We start from the raw sequence: 25939 nt of genomic DNA on the forward strand, positions 1-25939 counted from the left end.
ACACACAGCAGTGTAAAATCTCAGGAGGAGACAGAGTAAATTCTTGTTGGTTGAAATGTATTCCTGGTGAATCCCTCTATCAAGAGGAACTTGCTTTTCAGCACAGTGTCATGGTGAATCCCTCTTTCAAGAGGAAGGTGCTTTTCAGTGTCATGGTGAATCCCTTTGTCAAGGGGAAGGTGATTTTCAGCATAGTGTGGTGAATCCCTCTGTCAAGAGGAAGATGCTTTTCAGCATAATCTCTGGTGAATCCCTCTGTGTGAGGAAGACTCTTTTGTTGTTTGTGGAACTGCATCTGAAGCAGTGTTGGTGAATCCCTCTATGTGAGGAAGACCTTTGTGTAACAGCAGTTTTGTAATCCCTCTGTTAAGAGGAAGACCTTTTTTTGTAACAGGCAGTCATATTGATGAATGCAAAGTTTTTTTTGGTGTGAAAAATTTCTGTTCTCAGAAAACAAGTTAGCTTCCCTGTGCAAAAGATCCTGTGGCAGAAAAACAGAGCACTGTCTCTGTGTTCAGTTTGTTTGTTTGTTTTTGGGATTTTACCAGAAAAATCCCCAACAGTGGTATCAGAGCATTGTTCTGCTCTGTTGAATTTTGTTCGAAATCAACAGAAATTTCCAACACTTTCACCAGCAAACTTAATGCAATTTCCCTTGAACCTTTTAGCTTTTCACCCTTCCCGCCACTTTGCAACTTTGGGGTTTGGTGGGCTTTTTTCACGGCCACAACAACAAAAGTCCGTATTGTGGTATTGACCAACGGTGTTGCAGTGTTTACAAACGGTGTACCTTTGCATTGCAGTTTTTACCAACGGGGTTGTAACCTTTGGGAATTTAAATTCAAATATAATGATTTAAGAAAGATACAAGTTTTTATCAGGTAATTCTGATACAACATTGCCATCGGAGTGTTAAATATATACGATCCATAAAACCACTAAAAAGAATCTAGTATATGTAGAAATGGCTTTATATGATTTTGGTATGTTATTTCGTTGTTCTAATATTTATCATGCCACGTGCATATTGCAAATCAACGCCACTGAAATGCGTTTCCCACTTTCTTATGCTTTCAAACTAATCACACTTATGGTTTCGCGAAGTTACATATTGTTGGAGGTACTACACACATAGGACCTTCATCACTGCCACATGCACACACTTAGTTAGAGCATTCACTCACATGCAAAGCTTCAACATTGGAATCTTCACTAAATTGGCCCCTTTGACTGTCCATGCATGCATGGGACTACATGCAAGATCCTTTTTGCATGATTTACTCCCTGATTTGCTCCTCCTTTCACTCTGCAACTGGTTAGTTCTCTCTGGAACTTGTTGTAGGTGTCGATTCCTCTCATTGATCACTACATGCAAGATCCTTTCTGCATGATTTACTCCTTGATTTGATCCTCCTTTCACTCTGCAATTGGCTAGTTCTCTCTGAAACTTGCTGTAGTTGTCGAGTCCTCTCATTGATCACTACATGCAAAATCCTTTCTGCATGATTTACTCCCTAATTTTCTCCTCCTTTCACTCCGCAACTTGCTACTTCTCTCCGGAGCTTGATGTAGGTGTCAAGTCCTCTCATTGATCATCATCATGGCACATTACCTTGGGATCTTCACCCAGTGATGCTATATCATGAGCATTATAACCTATTTTCTGAATCAATAATTATTTTTGTTCTTTCAATTTCTTTTAGTGTTTTTGCTCTAAAAAGTTGTGTGTTCAACCTTTACTAGCTAGATTCATCTGTACAAGTTTTCTAACACATTTACATGGTATCAGAGCCCACAGGTTGCTAGATAAAAGGCACACCAGTACTTTATTTTGTAGGTATTACAACTTGGATATCGAAGATCGACATAAAAATGGAGTTTCCCAAAGCATCAATCCTAAAACTCTACAACAATCACGAATGGAAGGACCAAATGGCTTGATACCTTCATCAGAAAGGGTTGTACAGGATTACTAGGGCTGGAGAAGTGAAACCCACTTCATCCATAGAGAAATCCAAGTACCTCAACTGCATGGATGAGGCCCACGGATCCATATGCATGTGCATCACCCCAAAGTTGCAATTTCATCTATCTACCTGTAGTACTCCCAATGAGATTTGGAAAAAGGTTGAAGAAATTTATTGGAAATAGGATGAGATGAAAGGATATCTGCTCGAAGTGGAGCTACTCTCATTCAATCCGCAAAACTATTACAAAATTCAAGACTCCTTCACCAAATATAGTGATCTATTGTTGCAACTCAAGGGTTGTGGAATTGACAAATCCAAGGAGGAGAGTCACCAAGTTCTCTCTATTATGTCAAAGCTCAAACCATAATACTCTGTCTTTGTGTGTACATTTCATTCAGTAAGGCTCGCAACAGGTAAATCCTACAATATGCCTTCTCTCAAAGAGTACATGGAGTCCCTCACTTTTGAACAAGATAAACTCATTGGCATGGGGAAAATCAAACCTCCAAAAGCACATGCGCTTTCTTTGCATGATGGAAACCGCAATAAAAATCACAGATCTAATTCAAATTAGAAAAGTCAGCAGCAAAAACACAAGGGAAAACCACATTCCCATCCAAAGAAGGAAGGGTACACCAAAGCCTTCAATGACTCCTCCGGCTCTAGAAATGACAAAGGGAAGAAAGGAGAAAAATGCACCTACTGTCACCGAGGATTCCATCCGGAATACTCTTGCATGAAGAAACAAATTCACCAAATGGCAAAAGTCCTTCAGAAGCACAACCTTGGGGACCACATCCCTCAAGGCGTCAAGAAGAAAACTGAGCATCCACCACACGGTAAAGGTAACAATTTTCATGCTTGAGTTCCAATTAACACTTCCCCTGATGCATGGATTATATATTCTGGTGCATCACATCATATGGCTGCTTCAAAGGAAGTCTATTCCTCTTTGGATGCATGCAAAGGACCTACTCTGCTCATGAGAGATGACTCACCTATTGAGGTCACTGGAAAAGGTAGAGTGGAACTTTTACACAGAAGCTTTGAAGATGTTCTTCAAGTTCCAAAACTTTCGGTAAACCTACTTTAAGTTTATCAAATCACTCATTTTGGCACTGGAAAGAGAGTAGAATTCGCTCCAAATGCAGTGAACATATATGACCTACATAGCAACTCCAAAATTGCAACCGGTGAGGTAAACAATGGAGTTACACTGTATACGTTTTCCAAATTTAATGAATCTGAATCCTCCTTATTGCTTACATATGCTGATGATAGTAGTGGGCTTTAGCACGAGAGGTTTGGTCACTTAAATTACAGGTATATGCAGTAGTTAAGAAACCATGAGATGGTGGAAGGCTTGCCAAATATCAGTTTCTCCAAAAGGAGTTTGTGAAGGGTGTGTCCTTGGCAAACATCCTAGAGAAACGTTTGACACTGGTAAGATTCACAGAGCATCCTCTCCTCTAAATCTGATCCATAGTGACCTCATGCGGCCTTTTCCTCATCCTTCCATCAACAAATAAAGGTATGTGCTTACATTTATTTATGATTTATCACGGTATACTTGGGTGTATCTTCTCAGGGTCAAATCTAATATTTTTGTTCACTTTGAAGATTTCAAAGCACTAGTTGAGACATAGTCAGAGAGAAAGATCAAATCCCTCCATATAGACAATGGGGGGGAATATGTTAACACAACACTTTATAACCTTTTCCTTGAGTCTGGCATACAGTTGTAGCACATACTTCCATACACTCCGCAGCGGAACGGAGTTACTGAGAGAAAGAACTGATCTCTCAAAGAGATGGCTTCCTACATGCTGCATGCTAAGTCATTACCTCATAAGCTATGGGCTGAAGCACTTAAGTGCTAACTACATCCAAAACAAATCTCCTCATAGATATGTCAAGGATCAAACCCTCTTTGACGCTTGGAGTGGCACTAAACTGGAGGTCACCCACTTCCGTGTTTTTCGCTCTCGAGCATGGCCTAGGATCCCCTCTGAAAAGAGGAACTCTCTTGATCCATAGAGCATTGAATGCATCTTTGTTGGATACCCTGATGATGTGAAGGGATAGCGACACCTGATTTCCTCTACGAACAAGCTCATCATTGAGCAAAGTGTCCAATTTGAGGAAAGTCTTTCACATGCACCTCAATTTCCACATGCAAACAACTTTTATCTACCTCATGATTGAGCTGATGACTTAGTACACTCAGATGCAGATACAGAGCATGCAGATGCCGAGGTAGAGCACGCGGATATAGAGACAGAGTCTTTAGATAAAAATCCAGTGCATGCATATGATGATCCACATCCAAGCTGAGATCGGGCTTCCAGCAGTGAATCAACTTCCCCTTTCATAAATCAGAGAACAAGGAACTTAAGTGAGATATATGTTGGGTTGTGTTATATTCTTTCCACGTAGTTAATAGGGGGTTTGAGGGGCACTCGTAAACCCACTTTATGGGGTCTAGGGCAGTGCCTCGGAAAATTTTTGCTTTGGACCCTATGTTAGGTTCAGTGGACCCACCTATGGCTTTGTGCATGATTTTCGCACATGTTTTTTGCACATAATGGTTTTTTCAGTCCATGGTATTGGACGCGATGGTTTTTCGTCCATGGTATTGGACGTGATGGTTTTTGGTCCATGGTATTGGATGCTTCGACATGTATAAATATGTATTGTAACATTGAAAGTGAAAAATCGAGCTAGTAGTCCCGGTTTTGGGATCAATGGGAAAATCTCTATGTATATGTGTGTTATGCTCTCGCATTGTTTATTTTTTGTGTTTTAGAATTCGTATGTAGGTAATTTCTATACGAGGTTAAAACCTACATTTGGTATTAGAGCAATTTTGGCTTCAAGGGGATGCCTTTGTCGCTGAGGGGTTTCACTCGGGCTTGTGGTAGACCCTGTTCAGTGGGAGATCTGCGAGATCGATTCTGGTGGTGAAAGAGGATAGCGAGTAGTGGAAGGATAGAGATCGAGAAATTTAATGGTTAGAGTTTTGAGTTGTGGAAACTCAAGATGGAGGATCTATTGGTGGATAAAGATCAGTGTCCGATGAAGAGGTACTAAACCAACGAGAGTGTCCGATGAAGAATGGAAAATGTTGGATCGAAAGGTATAGAGCACAATACGATTATGTGTCTCAGATTCAGTATTGCTGAGTGTATCTGGGGAAGCTATGGTGAAGGCTTTGTGGGACAAGTTAGGGACTTTGTACCAATCTAAGTCTCTGGTCAATAAACTGTTTTTGCGAAAAAAGCTGTATAACCTAAGGATGAAAGATGGAGACTCGGTGATAGAGCATTTGAACGCATTTAATACTGTGGTAAGTCAGTTAGCGTCTGTTGATATTAAAATTTCAAATGAAGGTAAGTGCATCAGTTTGTTGTGTTCTCTACCAGATTCATGGGATAGTATGGTTATTGCAATAGGTATCAATGCAACTGCCTTGTAAGTTGATGAAATAGTCTCAGCCTTGCTGACGAAGGAGATGAGATAGAAAAGTATGGAGAGCCAGAATGGTGATGCCTTGTCTGTACAAGGATGGTCCCAGAATAGAAACAAAAATAAGTCATCGAGTGGGAGATCTAAATCTCTAGGAAAACCTGTAAAGGTGGTGCACTGGAAATGCGGAAACGAAGGGCACTTCAAAAGAGACTGTAAATCTAAAGCTCCTGACAAACGAAAGGGATCTGATGATGCTCCTTTTGTAGAGGCTCCTTTTGTAGAATCATAGCGTGCTCCTTTTGTATCAGCTTAACTGTTGGAAGGTAGACTTGGTTGACTCAAGGATTATCAAAGTGTGCCTGTGCTCAGTAGCACAAACTTTCAGGAATGGACAGAGAATGTAAAATATGATTTTATAGTTTATGGACCTGATGTCTGCAAGCTAGTATGTAATGGATATAGTAAAGATTTTTTCTTAAAGAAAGAATACCTGGGATAAATGTACAATTCACAACAAACTTCACATATGGATATTGAGACAATAACAAATATGGAATCTACAAAATAAATATGGGACAAGTTGTAGGCCATGCATGAACGAGATACTTGTAACATCAATGGGGAAAGGAAAAGAAAAATAAGAAGAAGAAATATGACTCTTATAAAGAAACTCTCCACTTGAATGAGATCCATTATGCTAGTGTGAATGTACCTAATTGTCATAAGGAGAAGTTACTTGAAGACCAAGCCAAGCTTGACTCAACTTTGGTTGAAATAGAAAAAATTATGAGTGAAAACAAATACCAAAAGAAATTGTTGCATATATGTGATATAAATGATAATGGGTTCAAAGAATAAATCATTAGCATGAGGACACAGTTGAAAGAGGCAAGAATATTTCAAGAGGTAACTAGCATCCAACTGAGGCAAACAGAGGAACAATGTGAAATATTGGAAGCTAAGGTTGTTTAGCCAAGAAATGAGCTAGATAAAAAGAGCATATGATATGAAAAGTTAGAAGAGGAGGTTGTATCCCTAAGAAACAAGTTAAAAAGGAATAGTAGCTTAAAGTTAGCCACATAAGACAAGAAATCAGCACCAAAAATACCTATAGGAGAAAATGGCGGCAACATGATTAACAAACAAGAAAGCAAGAAAACGCAGTGAAACCAACAACTAAGGAATGAGACAAATAAAGTGTGATTTGCAAGCATACCATGTTCTCCTCCAAATGAATTTAGGAAGCTTGAAAGATTCCAAAGGAGGAATCACAAGTCTCATGCTCCCCTATTCGAGGATGTCAAGTGCTTCAATTTCCATAAACTTCAGCATGTAGAAGTTGATTGTAGGAGTAGTCAAATCAAGGTTCATCTAAAATATGCAACATAAATGTAATATCAATCAAGAAATAAATCAAAGAATATATTTTCCTATGAGAATATGATCAACCACCATGTACATAAATTTATTTTGTGGCTATTTTTATTCTTGTAATAAATTTATCCATAAGGTTGTTGATTCCAAACACTATGCCACAAAGAGTATGAGTAAATTGGGAAAGTCATATGAGGATAACAACAAAAAAAGAGACAAGTTTCTTCCTCCATTTCTAAGCCACTTAAGGTGAAATATGTGTAGAAATATTGGCCACATGGCAAAAAATCACAAGTTTTATAGTTCTTTAACAAAAACCAGACAAATGGAGGAGAAATGTCAAAGGAGATTATTCAAGAAAGGAAAAATGAGATGCACATATCAAAAGGCGGCCCACAAAAGTTTTGAAAAATAAGGAAAAGAAACATGTGACTTCTATGAAATATTGAAGTCATGATCAGCTCAGGGGGAGTTGCTCAAGGAAATAAATGGAACCAACCAATATTTATATTAGAGGAATGTTCATCCATTTGTACCTATTATGGAAGTGAAACTATAAATGGAAGAGTAGTCTAAGCCTTAGAGAAGATTTTTTTAAAGAAAAGATAAGATAACATGTATCTAGTGTAACTATATTAAAAATTCCCAACAACTATGAGATCAATGTGAGAATGATTGTTTTAACTACTAGAGAAGAGAATGTTAAGTGCTATTAAGGATAAGAAAGAAGAGTTACATGCTTTAAAAGAAAATATTGTTAGTATAGAGGATGAGGGGATCCAAAATCTCATTGATGATCACAAGGCTACACTAGAAGCAAAGAAAAATAAGTTTTGATGTTTAGATTGAATAGAATAAAATGTTAGTAAAATAAGAGATTGAGAGGTTGTTTCATGAAAAGGATGTTAAGTTTTAGAAAGAGAAAGAAAGAGAAATGTAAAATATTTATCAAAACTAGAAGTGAAAAACCATAAAATTGTAATTGTAATCATGACCACTGAAGCCATAGAGGGAAGAATAAGAAGAATCCAATAAATGTATTGTTAGGGCGAAAATAAAGGTAATGTGCCAGTGAGTGAAATTCAAGATTTCATGAGAAAAAACTACAAGAAATTAGGGGATCTATAACCAGATTCCAAATGGTGCCTACATGAAAAAGAACCAAAGGTAATCATTGTAACAAAAAGGAATCACATATAATGTCAAAAATATGAGAATATATCTATATGAATACATTAAAACCATGGGGACAAAGCACAATAGATTTATATGAACTCACAACAATGATCCTAGCCAATGAACATTGTTGCCATTATGTTCATTTAAACACAAATTTTGGAAGGGAAAAGTAGTATATAGTTCAACGTAAATTCATAAATTAGCATTATATCGAGGACACACTTTGAGGAAGAAAAAAAAAATGAAAGAAGGAAAAATAGACAAAGAAAACTTGCCATACTTAAAGAAGAGGGGTTTCCACCAAAATCATCACTTCAAGAAGAACATCAGAAGAATACCTCCATCAACAAGATTGACAAGAAATCAAAAATATGGAGCAGATAGTTTCTCTTCTCAATGTTACAAATTAGTTAAATAAGAATGCATTGGAGACTACAACATTGAATGACTGCAGTGAGAGTAAACTAAATTGGACTAACTGAAACTGAACTAGGACATTTTGATGGACTGTTTTGACACCTAACAAATGGTTGGAATTAGATTATCCAACAACCCCCCTTAATTACAACCACGTAAGGTTTAAAGTAAGATTCATGTTGCTCTATGTCTCACCTAGGCTTACAATTTTAAAATTTGACTTTAACTACATTTATTTTTCTTCTTCTCTTCCTCCAAATGGTTTAGCCACTAAACTGTTTCAACATTTTCTTGTTGTTGTATCCTTCAAAATTTAGTTTCTTCATTTTCTAGTGAAGGTATTCCATCTTTCCAAGTTGTTTAAGCATGTCCTGGACTTCTTCAAAAATCAGATAATATGTGAATTTCTGCCACATGTCATCTTTTGTTCTGTCATCTTCATCATAAATTTGCTACAACATAAGTTTATAATAAAAAAATATTTCTTCAGGACTCCAATAACTGAAAATTTCAATGATGTTTTCATCATCCAAGGTGTCTTGAACATGCATTTCTTCATCTTCTATGAAAAATTTATCAAGGCATGCCATTGTAAGCCATGCTTCAAGGAAAATTCAACTCTTTTTCATAATCATCCCATTTACCTGCAGATTGGAAATCAATGGTAAGTGTAAAAACATCTACGAAGCCACACTGCTTCTGTTCCTTCTACTATGCAATGAGAGATTTCTCTTTGCGGGCTTCCTTCTCTTCCTCTACCTCTGTCTCTTTGAATTCTTTACTAACCATGGATGCTGCAAATAGGTTATCTTTCTCTTCATTTTCATACTCAAGTGGGATTCTGTCACTGAATAACATCGTGTTGATATAACGTTGTTGTTTCGTCATCTGCAACCATTCATCATTAGGTGACAAATCTTCATTAAATTTTACATCAGCAAATTGAATTTCTAGATTAACCATAACATTGGCTTGAATCATGAAATTATCATCGACAAGCTTTGTTTCTAGAGTCACCAAGTTTTCATAAACAAACTTTGTTGTCGGATTTACCAAATATACATCCACTTGCAATTGTACATTGTGGGACTCACAAGCATCTATGTGCTCCTTATGTGCTTCTTCTACAAATTCTTCATAGACACCATCCACTTGTGGTTGTGCACAGTGGGACTCAACAAAATTTTCATGTCGCTATAGATATGCTGCTATAGATCCATATTAATATTCAACTTCAATGGTCTCCCTTACACCGAAATGCCTTTCAGGGTTTGTTGATTCCAAACACTATGCAACAAAGAGTATGAGTACATTGGGAAAGTCATATGAGGATAACGACACAACAAGAGACAAGTTTGTTCCTCCATTTCTAAGCCACTTAAGGTGCAATATATGTGGCAATATTTGCCACATGGTGAAAAATCACAAGTTTTCGAGTTCTTTAACATAAACCAGACAAATGGAGGAGAAAAGTCAAAGTATATTATTCAAGAAACAAAAAATGAGATGCATGTATCAAAAGGTGGCCCACAAAAGTTTGGAAAAATAAGGAAAAGCAACACGTGACTTCTATGAAATATTGAAGTCATGATTAGCTCAACGGGAGTTTCTCAAGGAAATAAAGGGAACCAATCAATATTTATATTATAGGAACATTCATCCATTTGTACCTATTATGGAAGTGAAACTATAAAGGGAAGAGTAGTCTAAGCCTTAGAGACGATTTTTTTAAAAGAAAAGAAAAGATAACATGTACCTAGGCTAACTATATTAAAAATTCCCAACAACTATGAGATCAATGTGAGAATGATTGTTTTAACTACTAGAGAAGAGAATGTTAAGTGCTATTAAGGATAAGAAAGAAGAGTTGCATGCCTTAAAAGAAAAGATTGTTAGTATAGAGTATGAGGGGATCCAAAATCTCATTGACGATCACAAGGGTACACTAGAAGAAAGGAAAAATAAGTTTTGATGTTTAGATTGAATAGAATAAAATTTTAGTAAAATAAGAGATTGAGAGGTTGTTTCATGAAAAGGAGGTTAAGTTTTAGAAAGAGAAAGAAAGAGAAATGTAACATATTCATCAAAACTAGAAGTGAAAAACCATAAAACTGTAGTTGTAGTCATGACCACCAAAGCCATAGAGGGAAGAATAAGAAGTATCCAATAAATGAATTACTAGGGTGAAAATAAAGGTAATGTGCAAGTGATTGACATTCAAGATTTCATGAGAAAAAACTACAATAAATTAGGGGATCTATAACCAGATTCCAAATGGTGCCTACATGAAAAAGAACCAAAGGTAATCATTGTAACAAAAAGGAATCACATATAATGTCAACAATTTGAGAATATATCTATATGAATACATTAAAACCATGGAGATAAAACACAATAGATTTATATGAACTCACAACAATGATCCTAGCTAATGAACATTGTTTCCATTATGTTCATTTAAACACAGATTTTGGAAGGGAAAAGCAGTAAATAGTTCAACGGGAATTCACAAAGTAGCATTATATCGAGGGTGCACCTTGTGGAAGAAAGAAAAATGAAAGAAGGAAAAATAGACAAAGAAACCTTGGCATAATTGAAGAAGAAGGTTTTCCACCAAACTCATCACTTCAAGATGAACATCAGAAGAATACCTCCATCAACAAGATTGGCAAGAAATGAAAAATATGGAGCAAATAGTTTCTCTTCTCAATATTATGAATTAGTTAAATAATATTGCATTGGATACTACAACATTGAATGACTGCAGTGAGACTAAACTAAATTGGACTAACTGAAACTAAACTAGGAGATTTGGATGGACTCTTTTGACACCTAACAAATGGTTGGAATTAGATTATCCAACAACCCCACTTAATTACAACCACATAAGGTTTAAAATAAGATTCATGTTGGTCTATGTTGCAGCTAGGGTTACAATTTTAAAATTTGACTTTAACTACATTTATTTTTCTTCTTCTGTTCTTCCAAATGGTTTAGCCTCTAAAATGTTTCACCATTTTCTTGTTGTTGTATCCTTCAAAATTTAGTTTCTTCATTTTCTAGTGTAGGTATTCCATCTGCCAAAGTTGTTTAAGCATGTTCTGGACTTCTTCAAAAATCATGTTGTATGTGAATTTCTACTACATGTCATCTTTTGTTGTGTCATCGTCATCATCAATTTGCTGCAACATAAGTTTATAATAAAAAAATATTTCTTCAGGACTCCAATAACTAAAAATTTCAATGATGTTCTCATCATCCAAGGTGTCTTCAACATGCATTTCTTCATCTTCTATGAAAAATTTATCAAGGCATGCCATTATAAGCCATGCTTCAAGGAAAATTTAACTCCTTTTCATAATCATCCCATTTACCTGTAGATTGGAAATCAATGGTAAGTGTAAAAACATCTACGAAGCCACATTGCTTCTGTTACTTCTACTTTGCAATGAGAGATTTCTTTTTGTGGGCTTCATTCTCTTCCTGTACTTCTGTCTCTTCAAATTCTTGTTGGTATAACATTGTCATTGGATATAAAATTTAGTTTCTTCAGTTTCTATTGAAGGTATTCCATCTTTCCAAGTTGTTTAAGCATGTCCTGGACTTCTTCAAAAATAAGATATTATCTGAATTTATGCCACATGTCATCTTTTGTTGTGTCATCTTCATCATCAATTTGCTGCAACATAAGTTTATAATAAAAAAAATTTCTTCACGACTCCAATAACTTAAAATTTCAATGATGTTTTCATCATCCACGGTGTCTTCAACATGCATTTCTTCATCTTCGATGAAAAAATTATCAAGGCATGCCATTGTAAGCCATGCTTCAAGGAAAATTCAACTCTTTTTCATAATCATCCCATTTACCTGTAGATTGGAAATCAATGGTAAGTGTAAAAACATCTACGGAGCCACACTGCTTCTGTTCCTTCTACTATACAATGAGAGATTTCTCTTTGCGGGCTTCATTCTCTTCCTCTACCTCTGTCTCTTCAAATTTATCAAGGCATGCCATTGTAGGCCATGCTTTAAGGAAAATTTAACTCTTTTTCATAATCATCCCCATTACCTGTAGATTGGAAATCAATGGTAAGTGTAAAAACATCTACGAAGCCGCATTGCTTCTGTTCCTTCTAGTTTGCAATGAGAGATTTCTCTTTGTGGGCTTCATTCTCTTCCTCTACCTCTGTCTCTTCAACAATGTTATATCATGGAATAACATCGTGTTGATATAACATTGTTGTTTCATCATCTACAACCATTCATCATTAGGTGACAAATCTTCATTAAAATTTACATCAACAAATTGAATTTATAGATTAAGCATAACATTGGCATGAATCATGAAATTTGCATCAACGAGCTTTGTTTCTAGAATCAGCAAGTTGTCAAAAACAAACTTTGTTGTTGGATTTACCAAATATTGATCCACTTGCAGTTGTACATAGTGGGATTCACAAGCATCTATGTGCCCCTTATCTGCTTCTTCTACAAATTCTTCATAGACACCATCCACTTGTCGTTATGCAAAGTGGGACTCAACAAAATTTTCATGTTGTTATAGATATGCTGGTATAGATCCATATTAATATTCAACTTCAATGCTCTCCCTGACACCAAAACGACTTTCAGGGATATCCCAAGCCTCCTTAGCTATCTCGACATCTGAAATTAGAGGAAGAATGTTGTCATTTATAGATTCTTTTATGCATTTCAATGCAAAGGCATACTTTTCCCTCTTCACGTCTAATTCTTTTTGAAAAGATTGATACATCTCTAGCTACTACCTCGAATTTGTTACCCTCTTGGATTTTCCCATTTGTTGTCCTCAACAGACAAATTGAACTTCAATCATAGTGGCTTCTCTGTTGTCAATTTCTAGTTCTAACAATAATGGCTGTAGCTATGGCTCACAGTGGGAGCATGTACTAATGGTGGTTTCTCTATTCCTCAATTTCAAAAACAAATTATTCAACTCTGACATTGGATTTGGCTGAGGATCATGGTGGTAGATGCAACAATGGTAGCTCAAGAATCTCAAATGGATTGACCTTTGATACAATATTTCACACAAGAACAACACCTTCAAAAATACTTTTACAAAATACTTTTTTTTAATTTAATAATAATAAAAAAAATTCTTAATAGAACATGGTCTTTTCTCAAAAAAAAAGAAGATGAATCACCTTTAATTAAAAAAACTATCTCTTTTTTAAAAGAAACCCTTTAAAGCTCATGCTCCTCTAAATGAAAATCCTTGAATTAAAAAACATTTCCTTTTTCCAACAGAATGAACAACCCCTTTTTAAAAATAATATGATACCCTCGAAGCTCATTTATGGAACTACATGCTACCATTCTCAAAATTTTCAAAATAAGTTCATTAATGACTTCTCTTTTAATTTTCATGGATGAGTTGTGAGCCAAACACTTTGTTGGCTTCTCTTCAACGCATGGAGGCATGAGCCATGGAAATTTTCTTTTATTTTGTTTTAAAAAATAAACTCGCACCTTTATCATGCTCAATAAAACAGACTTCATGACATTGATGGGCAATGTTGCAATGCAGTTAATGTGCGTTGGTTTATTTTTTTAAAATTGGTTAGCTTCACTAGTGTCTTGCTTCTCCAGTGTCTCCATGAGAAACTCTTCCACCTTTTCCACCTTTTCTCATCCTTTGCGTTCACAACCTCAGACAACACGTTGCTATCAATATGAAAGCTTGTATGTTCTCTTTTCTTCTCTCACTTCACTCACATTTTTTTCTGTCAAGGAGGCTTATGAAAAATATCTCTAATACCATGACAAGAAATGAAAAATGTAGAGCAGAGAGTTGCTCTTCTCGATATTACAAATCAGTTAAATAAGATTACATTGGAGACATGAACATTAAATGACGACGATGAGATTGAACTAAATTGGACTAACTGAAACTAAAATAGGACACTTGGATGGATTGTTTTTACACCTAGCATATGGCTGGAAATATATTCTTGAACCAAAAAGGACTCCAAGGTTTCCAAGATAATTCTTTCATTTTCTTAGTGATAAAATGGGCCATTGCGATACAATGATGGGATATGCTCATTATTTGAGATAAAAAAAGGTCAACATTAAGATGTGTTAGTATTCCTATGAGCTTCTATTATAATATTTGGTTAAGATATAGTGTAAGATCATCCTTGGCATCATAAATGAAAGGATAAATTTCCAAGCCTCTCTTGGATAGCCATGTGGTCCATATTTGAGTGAGGGAGAAGTAGTAACATTAACAAGATGTATTCAAGAGGCCATTGAATAGATAAATCAAAAAGAGATTCATTCGGGGGTACCCAAAGACTCTGTAGAAGAGAGACTTGAGAAGGAAATTTAGATATAGAGGCTCATAAAGCTAAAGTTGAAGCCAAAGAACAAGTTAGGAAGCCATGAAGAGCAAGATTATGAGTGCAGAATTAGAAAAAAAATATCATGCATTTGTAATTAACAATAATGAATGAATGAATGACAATAAAGGCAGAAATGGTGTTGAGCTTCGAACATTTCATATAGTAGTGAAACTGAGACATACATTACCTATCAATATGCTCAATATGTTAGTGAACATGGAGTGTTATAGCTATGAAAAAGATGCAGACAGGCCAACAGATGCTACATTCTAGTGGAGATATATAAGTTATAAAGTACATACATTATAATGAGAAACTTATATTCCAGATAATTGATTTTTGGAATGTTACATGTCTCTTCCTAGACTTCATATGTGTTATGAAGGTGGAACATGAGGAATGGAATGTTATAATTCATAGTCTACCTATACAGGGGATATTCATAGTCTACATATACAAAGTATGCCAAAGAGTAATCATTTTGATATTTTCAAAGAATTATTTCATGCCATAAATATTTTCGGTATCAAATTGAAACTGTGTGATAGACAATGATTGGTGGTACTCTTGAATGAACTTTATACTTGGCGATGATGAACTAGGGTGCATGCTTATGGATATTCTGAAAGAAAATAACGTCAATCACATAGGAATGTGATTCAAACTTGGTGCTCAAAAAATTGGTATCCACTATGGTTTGAGGATTTTGGCAGAGGAAGAAAACATGTGTATAAGTTGAGAATGATGAAAAAGGGCATGGAAAAGATGGGCAAGGAAGCCATCATCAAGAGCGTTGATATGGCAGCTAAGATGTAGAAGGAAGCTATTGATTGTGATCTGCAGGCTTTGGAGAAACATATTGTAGAGAAGAACATCACAACTTACATCTTAAATGATTTCGATAAGAAATTAAGTCCAACATGGCATTGTATCCACTAACCTAGACATTACAAAAACCCTATGCACTCAAAGGATTTGATGAGTTTCTATATGATGTATGTGGGTAGCCTTGAAGGAGAAATTGACAATGGAACTTTCTAATGTGAAGTGCAAGTGTTATTCTTTTTCCCAAAATGTTACATTGATTGCATCCAATCCTAATATATTTGTGTGTGTTAAGTTATATATAGTCATGTCAACGAAATTTGTAACAACAAAATGAACATAAATGTAGAGGTCATTTAAAGGTGTCATGTGGGAATAAACATGGAGGAATCCATTGAAATATACAGGTTTCATCAATTTTCATATGTGCAAGGATTCTGTCTTCTACATGATTTACAATTGTATTTTGTTTATAATTAGTGCATCCATGGTCGCACCCAACTTTACGATGAATACAACGAAAATCTCATGCTTATGAAGTGAAAGTGTGAATTATGTCACAGATATGAAAAATAATTTCACATACTTTTATCTTGATTGAACAATAGTTCTCTTCTTCAAACTAGGATAACCAAAACATAAGTTTGGAATATAATTGAACTATCAATTTTGAGCTTTATAAGATTCATTGAATGATTATGTAAGCATGTATCCTAAATTTTGGTAGATTGACATTTTATGAATGCTAAATATGTAATTGAGAAGAGTAATCGGTTGTCAACGTTGGTGCTTAAATTTTTTTGGCTCATCTCCACAATGGAAATGTACTCATAGTCAATGCAAATAGTTTGAAGATATTTAATAAATATTCTTGGTAATACAATAAGTATGTGGCATGTAAAATTATTATGAAGATTGTATGGAAAGCATTCTGAAAAATATTTGTTATTGTACAATCATTGAAGAGTCCCTAAGGACTATAGTTGTTTGGGGAGAACACTGGTGGGATTACTTGCAAATTGATTCCAAACACCAAAACTCTAGAGTCCAGAGTTGGTGATGGAGACAATAGTTACTTTTTTTCATATTTTGGAAATTAAATTAATTGAATCCACTATCTATATGCCAAATTGTACATTGTTGCTTACACTTGCTCGCTTCTTTTGAAAATGAAATATTGTGTAAGTAGTGGTGTAGTAACATATACAAAGCCATGTCCTTGCAAAAATCGATCAAGTGTATGGTCATTATTGTTGACCATTCAAAATTACAATAAGAGTTGGTCATTCAATTACTAAACCATGAATTTCATTAAAATGTACACGTTAACCAATAAGGTAAGGAGAAATAAGTGTTGAATTTTATTTTTTTTGGCATCCATAGTTGGGGACACCCTTGTTATTGATGTCAAAGGGGAAGGTTATCATAAATAATGAGAAATGATTCATAGGGAGGTATGAAGACAACATCAGGAGGATGATTCTGAAGACAAAATTGGAGGACCAAAAAATGTTTCCATCAATGCCAAATGGGGGGACTGTTGGAAAAGTTGTCATTAATGTAAAAGGATGTTAAAGGTTTTGTTAGGCCCCTATACTACTAGTGTAACCCCTTATTTTTATTAGTACAACCCACTTATTATATTGATGTACCCATGTAGTGCCCATATTGTTACTATTATGCCCCATAGAAGCCCACTATTGTTATTATTGTGCCCTTACTTTATTATTGTTATGCCAGCTCTGATTATGTTATGACCCCTTAGACTCCTATATAGAGATAGGAGGTCTGCTCATTTGTATCATCCAATAATTGTTCATTTATGTAATGTAAAGGAGGTTGCCCCCTCGAAGAGGCTGAATTCTAAGGCGTTGATCTATCTTTTCTATCTTTTCTTGAGCTGGTTTCATAACATTTCGTATCAGAGCTTTGGATTCTAGGGTTTCGCTGCTCCAAACAGGTCATCGTGGAACTTTTGCTATAGCTTATTTTCTGTGATGTTTCAGAAGTCACAAAAAAAACCCATTTGAGAATAAATCGCGCTGAACCTCAGGTCCGAATTTCAGAGATTTTCGCGCTATATTTGCGGAGATATGATCTGAGTACTTTGGTCTTTTTGCAGACTCCTAAATTACATTCCAAACAGGTGACTTGGGGAAAATCGTCATAACATTCTCTCTGGGGATCGGATTGAAATTTCGTAAGAAGGTAGAAAAAGAGGACGAACTATAGTTTTTCGTATATCTTTTTTAGATCCAAAGGTCAAAACAGTGACACGTGGCGCTTCATACAATTTCGCTCTTCTGGAAAGGTCTATAATCAGGTCATCTTGGGTGATTGTGCATAACTCTTTCTTAGAGAATCCAATTTGGATCATACTAGTGCCATTGGAAAGAGGACACAGAGGGATACTACAGGTCGCAATTTCAGAACTTAAAGATCTGAAAGTACAGAGTTATAGTCATTTCAAGGTAGAGCTCCTAAAATCAAGAAAAAGCAAGATGAGGAAGTTTGATGGCAAGGATCTGGTAAATTGGATACCTCAGATGGAGCAATATTTTGATCTACATGGTGTACAACTATTACAAAAGGTATGTATTGCATCTTCATATTTAGAACCAGATCAATTTTTATGGTACGAAGGGATTTGTTCTCATAAAAAACTTGTTACGTGGTCAATTTTCACGGAGGAAATGATAGCACATTATGAGGATACAAAGAGCAACACCTTCTTTAGAGCAACACCACAACAATTGGAAAGAGTAAAAGGGCTTTGTGACATAATGGAAAGAAAAATTATGGAAACCAAGAAGCGTACCCCTATCAATATGGAAACCATGAAGCGTACAACTATCAATATGTAAGTGTTGTTTCTCCTATCCTTCCACAAGCTACAAGGGTTACACCACAAAAATTGGAAGAAAAAAGAGAAAAAGGGCTTTGTTACAATTGTGATAGAAAATGCACTAAAGGTCATAAGTGTACTGAGAGGAAATTATTTTACATAGAATATGAAGAGGAGAAAGAAAAGGATCAAGAAACATCAAAAGAAGAAGATATACGCCAGGACCCCACCCGAGAGAAAGAAGAAATGAATCAGACCATATCTTGTAAAGCATTGGAAAGAATTACCACTCCTCAAACTCTCAAGATAGAAGGAAATATCAAGAAAAAAAATGTGCAAGAAGTGAAAGATCACATCCAGAAAGAAGAAATGAATCCAACCATATCTTGTAATTCATTGTTCGAAATTACCACTCCTCAAACTATCAAGATAGAAGGACATATCAAGAAGAAAAATGTTCAAGAAGTGAAAGATCAAATTGAGCATCAAGAAATGAATCCGACCATATATTGTAAAGGATTGGAAGAAATTACCACTCCTCAAACTCTAGAGGTAGAAGGACATATCAAGAAGAAAAAGGTTCAAGCAGTGAAAGATCACATTGAGCATCAACAACAAGTTCTCCAACTTTTAAAGGATAACACCACTTCGGTGCAAAATCAAATGAAACAACAGGTAGATAAACATTGTAGTGAAAAATGTTTTGATGTAGGTGATTGGGTATTTTTACTACTACATCTCAAGCAAGCTATTTATGAGAAGGAAATGTTGGCAATACTACATGCACTTAAAAAATGGCGACCTTACAGAATGGGAAGACTCTTCAAGGATGAGGATGTGGAAGCATTGTTTTGTGCTATTTATATTTTCCAACCCGATTGGATAAACAAAGCAAGGGATGAATGGAAGAAGTACGAATAAGTATGGCCACTTATTCAAAAGTTGCAAAAGATCCCAATTCAGACAATATTGCCAGAAATTGAAGAGGAAGGAAAAATCATATTGGAACCTGGAATAGTCATAGAAACAAGAAACCGACAGCTATGAAATCAATCAATTTCAGAGTATCTCATCAAGTGGAAGAACTTACCCGCTGAAGATTCCACATGGGGAGGAAAAGAATTTTATACAGAAGCATCAAGAACTACTCAAGCATTGAGGACAAGGCTTTTTGAAGGAGAGGGGCATGTTAGGGCCCTATACTACTAGTGTAACCCCTTATTGTTATTAGTACAACCCACTTATTATATTGATGTACCCATGTAGTGCCCATATTGTTACTATTGTGCCCCATAGAAGCCCACTATTGTTATGTCGGCTCTGATTATGTTATGACCCCTTAGACTCCTATATATAGATAGGAGGTCTGCTCATTTGTATCATTCAATAATTGTTCATTTATGTAATTTAAAGGAGGTTGCCCCCTCGAAGAGGCTGAATTCTAAGGCGTTGATCTATCTTTTCTATCTTTTCTTGAGCTGGTTTCATAACATGTTCCTCTATTGGTCATTGGAAATAGTTGAATTAATAATAGGGGATATGCTAAGTTCAGTTTATGTCCAATGAGTAAATGATTTCATTAATGTTGTAGAGTATGTATTGTTCAGCATATTTTAATGTTTTTAAATATGTGTTCGAGTATGCTTTGAAGAGTTGTGATGTAAATGCTTGAAGGTGTTGATATATTGTTGCTATTGTTCCTTGAGAGATATTATTGTCATAGTATTAGAGTGCTTAGTTGCTACTATTCTTGTTAGAGTATTTCCAATTAGATATGAAAATAATATACTATTGTTTAGCATGACTTGATGGTGTGCATGAAAGGAATATCAAGAAAAAATCATAGTGAACACAATATACACATTTTTTTAATGAGAAAATTGTGTATGTACACATATTGTCTTTAATAAAATTGCATATGTATCTTGTAATGTGAAAAAATAAATCTACATTGATGTTAACTTATGAGATAATTATTGTTGGCTTGTATTACTCTAATTTTTCAAATATTACAAGGTCTATTTGTCTTAACTTGATCTTCAAATTTGGATATGAAGAGATAAAGAACAAAGATCCCTAGAATACAAAGAGGTAACCCTTCACTTTCGTTCCTAGATTGGCACAAACAGTCAATAAGATGTATATCAAAAGATGTATGTTTGGATGGAAGAACAATTAGTGAGTTGATTGATTTTATAAGAAGTTGTAGTTGATGAATTGCCTGGAAAAAAGAAAGACAACGAAGAACATATGTGAAGAATAATTGAGGAGGAAAAGAAGGAGTTAAGTAGAGGTAAAGGAGGAAGAAATAAAGTATATAACAAAGACAAAGAGATGGAGGTATTCAAAATTAAAGACTAGGTAAGCCAACATATTAAATCTTTTATGTATTAGGGGGTTGTTATCTCCTTTCAAGTAGTAGCCTAAAAACGAACATGTTGGAGCATGTAAATTGAAGTAAGTACTTCTAGAAAGTTATAACTTTTAGAAGAAAATTGAGGTAGAAGCCTCTTGTAGGTAGAAACCTATAACAAATTGACATTAGTGGAAGTGGGTTCTTCTAGCAAGTTGTAGCTTGCAGAAGATAATTCAATTACAAGCCTCCTGTAGTTATAAGCGTGTAGAGAATTGATGTATGTGGGATTGTGTGCTTCCAAAAAGTTGTACTATGCAAAATAGAAGAGAGGTTTGAGCCTCCTATAGGTGGGTTCCTACAAAATATGATTTAAAAATTGATTGGGTTTGTGCTTTACATCACAACAATAAAATTCATGCTTTTTCTTTTTATGGGTTTCCACTTACATTTGGTGTATACATGTTTTTGTTTTATGTGTTGATTCTATAATGTGTTTTCATATTGTTTATAAGATAATTATTTTGTTCATATGATGTACTACTTCTCATCTAATAGTTCAAATAACTATTGAAAAGAAAAGAAAAAATTGTAAATTGATGACCACGAATGCACTATCTTCATTCACTGCCCCTTTCTTTATAATCAAGTTTCCAGAGAAAACTTGATTAAAGGTTCATATCTTCTAATTGGATAGCTTGATCAATGATTTATACAAGGAATAATAACATTTGATCGTCATGCATATATACCTCAAACAAATAAGGAATCACCCAAGGATCATGTGGCCTTTTGCATACATATTTGGTCAAAAAGGTCATGTTTATGGTGGTTGTAGACTAAGATGGATCATGTGGAAGAAAGGAGGAAGTCCCCATCAACATGGAATTTCTAAACATATTTTCTCCAACACTCAAAAATATTCATGGAATATCCTATAAATGTGACCAATTGGCTATTGTGTAACTCCGGGTTAGGATTCTAGTATGCCAACTCATCTATTGTGATAATATTTCCTTGATGATTGAAGCTTATGGCCCTAAATACCGAGGAAATGATGGATTTTATATCATAGAACCAACTTCACTAGAGTGATATCTTGTAATCTAATCGGGTTTTGATGACCTTGATTTCAATTAAAATCATGTTACCTACTAGCTCAATAGGAAAAGTAAGGTGTTCCCTTCAAATGATTTCAATGCAGTTGTAGCTGTCATGAGTGAGTTAGGTGAATAACATGCCAACACTTAAATAACATGATACAACATTATGCTCCTTCATGTATGATTTCCTTGTATACATTATTCCTAGAAACATCCACCATTATTTGAAACGAAATCCAATACAAAAGACAAAAGGGAATTGATGGTGGGTTGAAGGTGACAAGCTTATAGTTTGAGGGAAGTACATCACGAATAATATCCAAAATTTGTTTACACTACACAAGCTAGCTTTACAGTACTTCAAGTTACATATAACTTAGTGCTTAGGCCAAATCCTCAAGAATGCTATAATTATGAGAACCCCTCGCATTGGGATTATGTGTCAACTTTTGAAGTACACACATAGGTGGATGAAGCACATTTTCAATGAATTTTGAATTTAAAGGGGGCCATTAGGTTGGGAAGGTGTCATTGGATACTGATTTCAAGGACACTTTTTTTATTCTCATAATTGTGTGCTCTAATGGCCACATGGATTTTTTGGCCTAAGAGGAAAATATTCTATGAAGCGGCATTATATTTAGGTTTATCTCAACATCCCTTTTGGTCAGGAGTTAAAGGATTCATAGCCATATGTTATTGTTGGGATGAAAATAGGTTACTGAATGCAATAATCTATTGAGCATGGTTCTAGTGATAAAAATACCTATCAATTTTGTCCATCAAAGTTCAATCATGAGTAGGATGGCCTTTCACACAAATTTTGCATGTATACCAATCATTTTTCATCTTCTCTTTCATGCCACCACCAAAGTTGTCTTGGGTTTGAGATTCTCCCAACTCATTCTCCATAGAGATTCTTCCACTAGTATGTAAAATATTGACTCCTCCTCTTTCATTTGAGTTCCTTCTTGTTGATTTTCCTTGAAAATTGAGTATTAGGGAGACTCTGTTTGATTTCCCCTAGCAAAATAGGGAGTCTCGAGTGGTTGATGACCTCAAATACTAAAGGGTGTTCAAAGAGGAAAGCCTCGCTGACTGAAAAGGTTACCATAAAAATTACTACCCAATATACAATTCATTATTAGGAATATTTCCCTTGATCCCTTCGACAATCCAAGAAACTTGAGTACTCCATGGAAAAGGTAACCTCCCTAGATTTTGACTTGCCCAAGGATTAGTGAAATTTCCATAAATATTTGTGTCCCAAAAAATGCTAAGGGATGGCATGTACATATTGTTAGGGTTACATCCAAAAGGAAACTAATAATTAGGTGAAAATGAAGTTCTTATAGAAATATGAAGACCATGTGATGGCTCCCCAAAATTAGATGAGGAGATAGAGTTAAAACATATGATAGTGGATGTTGGTCTGCTACTCATAATAATATTAGAGCCTCCACAAAATATGAATGGAGGCACCAATTTCGATGTTCTAGAGGTACCTACACTAGATATACTGAAGGTTAGAAATAATGAACTCAAGTTAGTTTCCTGGTAAGAGAAAATGAAGGGTGTAGGTGTGTTGGGGATGGGACACATTGTACTAGTCTACGGTATGGAAGTTTCCTTAGGGGTACCTCCAGTGACATTTGGAGTTAACATGTGAGGATTTTCCATCTAGTATGGATCAACAATAATGAATTATTGATAAAGATTGTTGGACTAAAAATATCAGGTTGAACATACAATCTCACTAGAAAGGGTGGTCCTAGGGTGATGAATAAAATAAGGATGAGAGTGAGGTAGTGGAATTTATGAACTACTTCTTTCACAATTTTATCAACCTCCGTAGAACCAACAATAATACTTTTCAGAGATAGGGAAGTCCAATTCTAGGTCCACTATTGGATCAATCATATGTTTACAATGAAGTGGATCATCCACATTTGGAGGAAGGCCCTATTTTATAAAATCATTACATGGAATATAATTATCTCCTTAAAGAATCGAATGTTTACATTGCAAATGTAATAACAATTATGTCTAGCTAAACTCAAACCAAGTAGCATAGTTCTAACAAACATAATAATAAGAATGGTAAAAGAATTGTGGTTCAACAGGCCTTCCCTTGGTTGGATCTTGGTTAATGAAGGCCTATATGACTCGTAAATTTATGAGAGACACATATAATGGCCTCCTCCTTAATGGGTCAATGCCCAACAAAAGTACCTTAATCACTAGACGATACAACCTTGGGATTTAAGTGAATTTTGACCAACATCTGTCGAAGGTATCATGAGTAAAAAATAAAAAAAATAAGAAAAATCTAAAATCTAAGCTCCTACAGTTACCACCTACGACCTAACAATTGGATGAAATCGTCATGGCTTGGATCCACATGCATGGATATGGTATTGAGCGCATAGGTTCTTAAAGGAATACTTTGTACATGCATAAAATACACCATGAGAACCCAATGAATTGGGGATATCACTCCATAGAGACCAATATGATCTCATTCTTGAGCATTGTTTTAGGGGGATTCCTAGCAAGCCCTTCGAGATAAAGGGATTTTAGCTCCCTCACTCAGATTCTAGGTGCAAGTTTGTTACCATGAAGAGTTGCATTTCTGTACCTCTTCAAGGTGCTAATATTGTAAGATTACATGGATGTTTTATCAGAGAAAAAATTACAACTAATTTTAGTTATGATTTATTTCTAGGGATGGCATTCATGTGAAGGTAATGGAGGGAACAATATGAGTTGTGCAGTTTTATTGTTTCCAAAAGAGATATGCAAATTATGCACAATAGAGAGTTTTCATTGGTTTAAAACAAGATGATAGAAGGGAATATGATATTTTAGTTCAATGAAAATATGATCCTCATCACCCTTTGATTGTACTCTTTGAATATCCAAAAGAAAATTTGAAGCGAAACATGGAAATAAACAATCCAAAAAAACAAAAATAGAGCCACCCAAAACCATAAACCCACCTACAATTAAGTATACAATATAAAGAGTATTCAAAATACAAAGAAGACTCATCTCATTAAAAAAAATAGGAATAAATAAAAATAAAAAGAAAATGGATAGGGATAGGCTTCAATTAGTCAAACCTAGACTTTATCCAAGCATTAGGACCAAAGTTTACAAAAAAGTACAAAAGAAACATATTGAATTCTCTAGAAAATCCCTAGTAGGTGCTTTAACTCTTTGTTTATGATAATTTAGATAATTTCAACACTCTAAGAACATTGTCTTAGAGATTTTGATAGGGATTCAATCGTTTGTCAACAATATATAGGAGATTTGATTACGTATTTGATCATAGATCTTCATTTCCTAACCAAATATTATGTTATATCTTAGAGGAAACCCTGGATCTATGGGAAAAACTCTAAGGAAACCTCTAACCAATATTTTTAATTGAAAGCTATCCCTTTAAATTAGAAGGTGGATGCCTTCTATAACTCAGTCAAATCTGACTGGTTATGTACTTAGAACAATGGATAGATCTGATTGGAACATATAAAATTGGTTTGGAAAGGAAAGGTAAAACCATTGGGCATGGAGTCTCTAATACAAAGGTACTAGCTACAAGATGTACAAATCAGTCTAACAAAGGCAATAGACATACAAGTTTCTTAGAAAAATAATTAATGAGATATGGTAGGAGACAATAGAAGGAAACATAAAAAACAAAGAAACCATGTGAATTCTCCAATTGACATTTAAGATGAAAAACACATAGGAAATAAAGATAACCTAAAATATAGCATTTACAAAAAATTTTGTTTCATAACATTTATTTGAATTACTAAAGATCAATGGATTCAATCTTATGCTAAGAAAGAGAAAAACCACCATAAGAAGCTCACTAGAAACCTTCAACACATCAATCTCTTAAATTTTGTAATATTGCTTGCAGCAAGTTCTATTAATATCAAAATAATATACACCAAGTTTGATTTTCAAGAAACAATTGAACCCTTCTTCATTTTACAAAGATT

This window comes from Pinus tabuliformis, chromosome 9 (genome assembly GCF_031772625.1).
Source record: "Pinus tabuliformis cultivar Carrire ecotype Pingquan chromosome 9, CPIR1, whole genome shotgun sequence".
NCBI lineage: Eukaryota > Viridiplantae > Streptophyta > Pinopsida > Pinales > Pinaceae > Pinus > Pinus tabuliformis.